Source organism: Mus caroli, chromosome 17 (genome assembly GCF_900094665.2).
Source record: "Mus caroli chromosome 17, CAROLI_EIJ_v1.1, whole genome shotgun sequence".
Taxonomy (NCBI): Eukaryota; Metazoa; Chordata; class Mammalia; order Rodentia; family Muridae; genus Mus; species Mus caroli.
The window spans coordinates 62,386,141-62,396,079 of record NC_034586.1 but is presented as its reverse complement, the minus strand read 5'-3'; the positions used below and the strand labels follow the sequence as shown (position 1 = coordinate 62,396,079).

The 9,939-nt window shown below is 47.5% G+C and overlaps 1 long non-coding RNA gene across 1 annotated transcript in view; it reads right to left on the bottom strand.

The window, feature by feature from the left end:
* LOC115029708 overlaps window positions 1-8,488 on the bottom strand; it is a 29,830-nt gene extending 21,342 nt beyond the window's left edge. Inside the window, exon 1 of the long non-coding RNA XR_003835257.1 lies at window positions 8,406-8,488. This is a non-coding gene — a long non-coding RNA (uncharacterized LOC115029708). The remainder of the gene's footprint in view (window positions 1-8,405) is intronic.
* Between the last annotated feature and the right edge of the window lie 1,451 nt (window positions 8,489-9,939).

The following is a 9,939-nucleotide window of genomic DNA, read 5'->3' as shown; positions in this document are numbered from 1 at the left end:
CATGCACAAAGACACACAGACATAAACATACATACATACATACATACATACATACATACATACACACAGACACTATTTTATATATATATATATATATATATATATATATATATATATATATATATATATATATATATATATATATATATATATATCCAGTCACCCTCCACTACAAAGCAATTTGAGGCCAACCTGGGCTGCATCTTACCTGCTGAGCCATCTCACCAGCCCCCAGGATGATATTTTCTAGTTCCATCCATCTGCCTGCAAAACTCATCCAGTCCTTGCCTTTAATAGTTAAGTAGTATTCCATTGTGTAAATGAAACACATTTTCTAATCATTCTTTGGTTTAGGGACATTTGGGTTGTTTCCAGCTTTTACATACTATGAATAAAGCTGCTATGCAGGTAGTGGAGCACGTGTCCTTTTGGTATAGGCAAGCATCTTTTGTGTATATGTCCAGGAGTGGTATAGCTTGGTCTTTAGGTAGATTGATTCCCAATTTTCTGAAGAACTGCCAGGATGATATAAAAACTGCCCTATCGGGCTGGCGAGATGGCTCAGTGGGTAAGAGCACTGACTGCTCTTCCAAAGGTTCTGAGTTCAAATCCCAGCAACCACATGGTGGCTCACAACCATCCGTAATGAGATCTGACACCCTCTTCTGGTGTGTCTGAGACAGCTACAGTGTACTTACATATAAATAAATAAATCTTTTAAAAAAAACTGCCCTATCATAAAAAACAAACACGCATACACACAAACATGCACATAGACACACAGACAGATACATACAGACATACATATATACATACATAGACACACATACACATATTATATGTACACATACACACACACATATATATGTGGAGAGAGAGAATGAGAGGCAGAGACAGAGAATTACCATAAGTAGGGCAGTGATCTAAGGGAAGGCTGAAGAGATGTGGGGTATTTGACAATTGCAGGATATAGTGGAAGGTGTTGTAAGGGTTGTGAGGGGGAAGCATGGAGAGCCAAGAGGGCCACGAGGATGGTTTATAAGGTTCAGCAGAGAAAGACGCAGTAGGGGAGAGATAGGAAAGTCAGAAGATGGTAAGTGGGTGTATGGATGGGTAAGGAGATGGGAAGGTGGGTCAGAAGAAGGAAGAAAGAACAGGCAAGCTGCAGAGAGGCTAGGAGGAACGGGGAGGGGAAAGGGAGCAACACTTAGTGTTTGTTATGTTTGTCTTGTTGTATGCAGCTTGGTGTGGCTGGTTAAACAACCTCTGCGAGGCTGAGTCTGAACCTTGAGGCCCACAGGGGTGGGAAAGTTGCCATAGAGCACAGCCGGAAGTAAAGCATCAGCCAGGATCCATACCATCAACGGTGCCCTCAAGGCTGGACTGATGTCTTACTACCCTGATCCTTGCTGCAAGTACTGAGGATAAACCAGGTTCCTCTGTCAGAAACTAAAGCCCTCAAATATCTGGCCTTGGAGAAGCTGAAAAACAACTCCAGAGAACGGAGAGACCACGCGGTCAACCCCAGACTGCCCAGGCACCCTACAGCGCCTCACCGCCATGCCAGAAGTTCTGAGTAACTTATAGATCCTGAAACTTTACAGAGAAGAGGTCCCGCTCAGCACAGACGGGCACTTCACAGGGGACTGGGAAGTTGAGGGGGTTATAAGAGAAATCATTAGCTAAGCTAGGGTGGTAAGGATGGACAAAGGTCAGTTAGGGAGCGGGGCCATGTTGGTCCATGTCTGCTCCACAGCTGGGCACGGCCTCTTGTGGGGCTGGAACGCAAGGATTTTGTGCTCTTGGGGGTGGGGAAGCCAGAGCTGGTTTGGGGGTCCTCTGTTCAGCGATGAGGCCAGGCTGCGGGGTTCCCAGACTCTTGGACATCAAGATGCCGCTGGGAGTGGAGAAAGCTGAGAATGGTGTCATGGGCTGAGGGCTCAGGACAGCATCTAGTCTGGGGCCAGGGGGCAGGGTAGGTGACTGGGAAGGGGAGCTCTGGTTTATCTCATAGGGGGATTGTCCTTAGCTTTGTGGAAGCAGGCTTGGTGGCAGTTGTGGCTGAGAGCGCAGAGAGGCCTTCTACGGGAGAATTAAACTGCGGCTCTGTAGGCAAATGTCTTCCTCATGGCTCCCCATGGTGGATCCTGATGAAACAGACAGTCCATGGCTCTAAACAGTTTATTGGTTGTTCATGGCAGAAAATGGATGCATGAGGTACCATACCATACCCACTTCTCAGGGTGGGCCTGAGGTGAAATACCTTTTGCAGGGAGCAATGTCTAGGAAGGGAAGCTTATTGGCTAAGCCCTCCAGGCCTCTAGGTACCTCATTAGCATGGAGAACACTGTTTTAGCCTATGTGACCATAGACAAGGTTCTTTCCTGTGAGAAACATAGCATGTGTTCCAAGTCAGGAGTCTGACAGGGAGCCAGCTGGAAGTCACCTAAGCCTCAGGTGTGTGCCCACTGAGTCTCCGGGTCTCTACCTGTTCTACCTTACCAAACTTCCTGGCATGGGGTTACGTCCCTCAGGGGCATCTTCCCAGGGCACTGGAGTCACATTTAAAAATGGGCAGTTGGGAAAACTGTGTATCTCTTAAAGGGAATGAGAATAAACAGGAGAACTATTTTTTCCCAGAGAAGAAAATTGTTTACAAACAAACAAACAAGAAAACAGAAATAGGCTGGGTATAGTGGCTCACATCTGTAATCCCAGCACCTGGGAGGTAGAGGCTGGAAGAAGAGGAACTCAGCCTCACTCATGCTGTGATGGTTTGTGTATGCTCGGCCTAGGGAGTGGCGTGATTAGAAGGTGTGGCCCTGTTGGAGTAGGTGTGCCACTGGGTGTGGGCTTTAAGATCCTCATCCTAGCTGCCTGGAAGCCAGTCTTCCACTAGCAGCCTTCAGATGAAGATGTCGAACTCTCAGCTCCTCCTGCACCATGCCTGCCTGGATGCTGCCATGCTCTCACCTTGATGATAATGGACTGAACCTCTGAATCTGTGAGCCAGCCCCAATTAAATGTTGTCCTTTATAAGAGTTGCCTTGGTCATGGTGTCTGTTCACAGCAGTAAAACCCTAACTAAGACACATGGCTACATGACTCCCTCCCAAACAAAAGAACTAAACAATGGATAAATAAAATATAACAACAACAAAAATGGATTGCTCTTGTTGAATGTGTCTGAATTGAAATCTTCAAGCTTGTGGTAGGCTGGTTTACAAACTCTCTCAGAAGTTCTCAGCTTCTTCTCTTGTCCTCTCCTCAAGCCTTTGGACTTTCCAACCTTTTCCCAATCCTTAGTCCCTTTCTCGTGGCCAAGAAATCCTTAGTCCTCACTCCAAGAAATGCCTGAACATGCTCATGGCTGAATACACCTTAGCCTGTTTTGTTTCAGACTCTGAAGAGCCTTGTATGTGCAGGATAAACACGTGTGGCTCAGAGATGCAGGTCCATTCTTATGAGCATCTTGCAGTGAATTGCCCAAGGGTATCTAACTGAACCAGGCTTCTCCAACAGGGCAGGGAGCTAAATACCAACTGCAACCCACATTAGGCTTTGACTCAACACTCAGATGGAGATGTTCTCCAGATTCAGTTTAGTCTACTTCCTAAAGAAAACCAAAGAGTCCAGGAGAAAGTCAGGTTTCCTGTATGTTACAGCTCTCTTCCCTGCCTTTTGAAAAAATAACCTTTCTTGGAAAAAGTCACTCCAACAGGCTTGCTTCTCTATTCCTGTCCTGACGTTGGAGCCAAGCCACAGAAGGGAGGAAGGGGCCCCCGCCAAATAAGGGAGTAGGTGCTCCCCACAATAGGCACAGACCAGAAGCCAGGCCTTTCTTCAGTATTGCAGAGCAACAGACCCTTGGATCTCCACTATCAGGGATTCCCAAGAGTAATCTCAGATGCCAAAATTCATTACAGGAATTCCCCAAACTGTGAAAAGGTCCTGTGGCTTTGACCTGTGTAAAGAGACAGGTGGAAATCCTTAAAGGAAGAAGATGTGAGGCTGACCATAGAGTGGGCAGGATGCCTGCTACTGTCATAAAAGTGGTCCAGCTGGTAGTTTAACCCAAGTCCTTTTGCTCAAGGGAGCCAGGATAGCCAGGGACAGTTCAATGGGTATCAATTAGGGAGCCAAATCGCCCCATTCCCTGCTCCCTGTGATTTGCTTCCTTAGAGGAAAATAATATCAAGAGGGCTCACAATAAGACTATCTTTAACTCTGCCTGCAGTGTACAGATCTTAACACTGCCCAGTGCTCCAGGGTGAGGCAGGTCACCCTGCTCCGTCTCCAAAATGACTCAGCAGATGGCTGTTGAGTGTGACACACTCTCTAGATGTCAGGCTTCAAAACCCAATCAGCCACTCTGGGGACCTTTGCATGTTTGATGGCTATTTCTTCGTGACATTTTCAAATGCTTACTCGGTGCCAGGCTCCTGATCCAGTGCCTATGCAGACTTCCTTGTTTAATCTTCAAATGATTTCTGCAGAAGACTCTATTATAATCCCTGTTTGAGAGGGCCGGTTCTCTGTGAAGCCATCTGAGGTCACACAGCTAAAGCGGAGACAGACAGCCTTTAAAACGTAACCCAGACAACCGGAGCTGAGAAAGCACAGCGGGGCTGAGATGTGCCGGACATGGGGAAGCTTGCTCACTCAAAAGTTCTGGGCGTGTCCGGAAGAGCAAGCTCTAGGTGCTTTTGATGGAGAAGTTCTATAGAGGAACAGACATGGTAGAAATAGGCGGTATATTCTCAGGAGAAAAAATTGTAATCTTGGGAGAAAAATGGAGTCCTTTTATGGTATTCAGGGGACATTTCCTGGCTTTGTCATTGGACCTGACCTCCAGGGCCATTTGAGTGGGGTCCTTGTTTGAAGAGGGGAAAGGTGACAGCTGGGGATCTTGTCAGGCAGTGCTCGCTCTTCCTCGCTAAGGCACCAGGGCGTTGGGAGCAAGGCTTTAATTCTATGAGGCACCAAGCAGTTAGGGTCTGGTTATTGGAAAGTGGGGGAGTTTGTTTTATGGGTTTGGACTCCTGTCTCAATAGTTATGCCCAGTGAGCCCTGCTAACTTAAAAGCAAAGGTAAGAAAAGGCTGAAGGTCGGGGGCATATCCACAGACTGGAGAATAAAGTTCTGCACAAGGACGAAGCCTAAGTTCAGATCCTAGACACTCATAAAAGCCAGGCAGGTGAGACCCCTGCTCCTGTGATCCCAGCACTGGTGAGGTGGGGCAAGCTGGCTAGCTAAACTAGCCATATCTACAAGTTCTAGGATCCGTGAGAGATCCATGCCTCCATAAATAGAAGGAAGAAAAATTAATTAATTAATTAATTAAGACCTCTGGCTTTTATATGCATGTATACATACATGTGTGCACTACACAGAGATACATACGCATCTGCATCCATACGTATGCAAAGGCACTTACATGCATGCACATACAACACCTATACCTATACATGCAGAAAGGGAGGGAGGGAGGAAGAATGGGAGGGAGGGTGGGCTTTATAAGGTGGGATCTAAAAGGTAATATTTAACTGTCTGAGGAGACAACTGTGAAGTCTTTGGGAGAGGCCATCCCTCTGGTTTTTGTCACAGAGCGATGTCATCAAACAGGTGCAAAAGGAAGGTGCAGGTAAGACCGAGAGGCTCAGGTCAGATAGATGGCATGTGTGGATATACCTAAGGATGGTGTGCGTGCATAAGCGTGTGAGTGTGTGGCCCACTTCACACCTGAGCTATGCCTCCGTCCTGAGGACTGCTTGGACCACTCTGTCATCTGCGCTGCTCTGCTCCGTGTCAAAGAACTCCATACCAGCCCTACCCCAGGCCCTAAGACTCACTGACTTAACAGGTCAGGGCGTAGACCGTGCTTTCTGTGAGTGTTTAGCAGCGCGATCGCCTCCGCGGGAAGCCACGCTGTGACAGAGACCCACAGGCAACTTGACCTTGGTTCCTTCCCGCAAGTTCATTCTGCAACTTCTCCTCCAAGAGAAACCTGGAAGAGGAACTGCTCCGCTGCTATGAATCATGGGGACACTCTGGAGGAACTCTCGGCACAACCTTCAGGGAACAAACAACCTACGTGCCGGACAGAATTTGGAGAGAAAAGATAAAAAGAGTTGGCATAGGAGCAGGAGACAGCGGCATGGAAGGCTCTGAGGTGCAACAGGGGACAGAGTGCTGCTGAGGCTCTATGGCAACGGGAAGTGAGGCAAAGAGCATACAGGGAGGGAGGCTGGCTTCTGAGAGTCCATGTGCTTCATAGCAAGGCAGCAACAGGACAGAATGAACAGACAAGGCTTGTGAAAGGAGCGGCACCTCGGCATCACAGTGTGGGACGACAGGATACAGTGGTCACGTGTGTGATCCCTGTGTCGAGGAGCCGTCTGGACTCAATGGTGAAACTCCACGGCAATAAGCAAATAAGACAAGCGCACGAGGGTGGGGCTGCATGACCCTTTGTGTGATTACCTCACCAGGATGACGCAGGCGCATGCGCAGGGTTGCTGCTACAGTTAGGATCAGGACTTCAGGTTTACCATAAGGGTATGGTCAAGGAGACCCCAGGAGAAGGCCTGGGGAGGCTCCAAAGCTTCTCCCCATAGAACTAGCACACATCATTCCCCTGACACACTGGTGTGTTCAGTGATACTGGGGGTGACAATTAAGGGGCCCACAAGTTTTGCCGGGTCTCACTAGTTAGCACAATTGAAGTCATTGGTGATATGAAAATTCAGTCTCCTGACAGTGTGTCTCCTAAGGATGGGAGGGGGCTGTTAGCATGTGCCTTGAAGCCCACTCTTTAACCACAGCCCATCCTCCCAATATGACAGCCTCCTATCTAAGTCACCTTCTTAGTGTGAGGGGTCACCCAAAACAAGAAAGTCACTTATGTCACCCTGGAAAACCAACGCTTAGTAGACTGTGTTTCTAGGAAACTGAGGGGAAACCAGTTCTGTCTGGTATAATAACACAATGGTCAGATTTGCACAAAGGTTCCTAACAACTGTGCTGAGAACATGATATACATCTCATTTAGTCTTCAAGACGATCAACCATACGTGCATGGCAATTTTGTGGCAAAACCAAGGCACAGGAAGAGTGTCACATGATTCGTACCTGTGACCTGTGTTTCCATGTCTCTCTAGAACCGACTGTCAAAGGGAGACACACCAGGACACTGGTCGTGTTTGCTATGAAAGAACACTATAGGTAGAACTTAAGGACCTGCTGCTACTTAGTGGTCTGGAGAAGAATCTGGGTTCTGTCCTGGGAGGAATTCCATCTTGGGCTAGGGTATAGCTGCGGCAGAGTGCTTCCGCGGCCAAGTGGAAAAAAGCCAGTGGCAAACGAGTCCGTACTCAGAGTCAAAAGATCAGTAGTTGAATGGTGTTAGGAAGAAAGGGGAGGGGAGGGGAGGGGAGGGGAGGGCCCTCATGGATCTCAGGGAGAGGTTACCAACCCTTCACAGGTTTCATCCAAGGAATAAAGGAGATAATTTATTTGCAGAGAGAAGCGAACCCATTTAAACACGTTTCCCCCTCTTTCCCACCGAGTCTGCTTTGGTCTTTGGGACTTGGGACGCACCTCTTCCCCACCACTTCCTCTTGTCTCACATGATACCCTCAAGCCTCTGATGGCTTTGCGTTTTATATATATATATATATATATATATATATATATATATATATTTTGTTTTGTTGCTTTGGTTCAGTTACTTTTATACTGTTTACATGGGCCATTACTTTAGCTTCAGGAAACACGAGCTTTACAACGGATTTATTAAGTACCTAACTGTGCGTGCCGCAGCACTTGAAACCTAGCCAGGGGAGCCGGGCCCTCATCGAGCCAGGGTGGTTGGGAGTGAGAAAGGCCAGATCAAGCAGGGTCCGAAAAAAAAAAAAAAAAAAAAAAACTGAGTTCTGGACCCAATTCTTCCTCCAACTGCCTTGTAACATCAGAAGGGACACCGACATCTCGGAATCTCAGAGAAGTGAGTTGTGAAATATCCCAGTTTCCCAAACTCACGAACTGCTCGTGAGGTTTATGAGAAATGGTGTGGAGAAGATTTTAGTGCCAGCAATATGGATAGAGGGAATAATTATGCACATGGGAGAAACAGGGAGTTCCTCGCATGAGACCTCGCAATGTTACGGAGCCCTGGTGGGAGCGGCTGCAGCTGCCAGCGTTGGGACCATATTGAACCCAGCTTGCACTCCTAGTGATCTTTGCTTCCTTTCACATTAAAAGTAAGGAGTGCCTGCCTCAGCAGTTTGCCACAGGATGGCGAGAGATTAACCTATGTGCTCAGACTGACGCCCAGGAAGCTGACATCACACACACACACACACACACACACACACACACACACACACACACACACCGGTACTCACCTGAGCTTTGGCTGCAGGACCTCCCACACTCAGAAAGAGGGAACCGCTAACATCATGATTCCTGGAGATTTCTGATCTCTTCCATCAGCACCACTGAGACTAACCAGAGTTTTTACAAGAAGCAAAGGACATTTGGATTCAGGGCAGCAGGAGAAAAAAAAAAAAAGTTTTTCAAAGCAAGTGCCCTCGGGATAGAAAAAAAAAGATTCCAGTCTCAGTTCTCTTCCTGACAGCAGCAGTCGAGGAAGGAGGAGGGAGAGGAGGGAGGAGACAGAGAAAGAGCAAGGGCCCCAGGGCAGGAACAGGAGGTGGGGCCACAGGGGATGGAAAGACAGGAAACAAAGGCCCACAGAGTTCACTGGCTTTCTGACCGCATTCCCAATTCTCTATTCCCCAGCAATGATTTGTTTGAACAAAGTGATGCTCACAAGTCAAGTCCACCCCATAGGATCAGACTTCAGGAAAAAGGACACATGTGGGGGAACCTGAGGCAAAGTCAAGGGCCTGCTTAGTCTCCTATTCTGCGAGATACACCCTAGAAACAGAAATAATACAAAATTAACTGTTCATACTTAGTCTGCAGTGTTGTAAACCTTCCTCCCTGGCCCTGAATACTCCAGGTACATAGTTTGTTTGCATTTGGAATCCCTGGTAGTATTTGGAGGTGGCAAAGCTTGTTTTTTTGTTCTGTTCTGTTTTTTGTTTTTTAATATGGGTAATTATTTTTTTTAATTGGGTATTTTCTTTATTTACATTTCAAATGTTATCCCCTTTCCTGGTTTCCCCTCCAAAAACCCCTCCCCCTCCCCTTCCTCCTGCCCACCAACCCATCCACTCCAGTTTCCTGTCCCTAGCATTCCCCTACACTGGGGCATCAAGCCTTCACAGGACCAAGGGCCTCTCCTCCCATTGATGACCAACTAGGCCATCCTCTGCTGCATATGCAGCTGGAGCTATGAGTCCCACCATGTGTGCTCTTTGGTTGGTGGTTTAGTTTCTGGGCGCTCTGGGAGGTACTGGTTAGTTCATATTGTTGTCCCTCCCATGGGGCTGCAGACCCCTTCAGCTTCTTAGGTCCTTTCTCTAGCTCCTCGAGGTGGCAAAACTTTAAGGGGACATCTTTGAATTCTCAGCTAGCCTTCCTTCTTTCCCTGTTTATCTCACATCCCAGCCATGAGGGTAGCAGCTTTTTGTCACCACATCTTCCCTGACAGCGTGTGCTGCCCTATACAAGACCACCAGAGCCTGGGCTGAAGCCTCTATAGCTGCAAGCCAGAATAAATTCTTTCTTCTTGTAAGTAAACTGTCTCAGGTGTTTTGTTATAGTAACAGAAGTCGGACTCACCGCACCAGGCCAACCCATGTTTCACAGAGCTCTCTAGTGTGGGGTCACCTCGGCTTCAACTTTCATAGCTCCTTAGGCTTTCACATCAGTTTTTTATATTTTTCATTGCTTTGTCCTCCCTGTTCACTTTTCTCGAGTATCATGAGGCACAAATCAACCAAGCATTAACAGAGACATGCATTTCCGTTT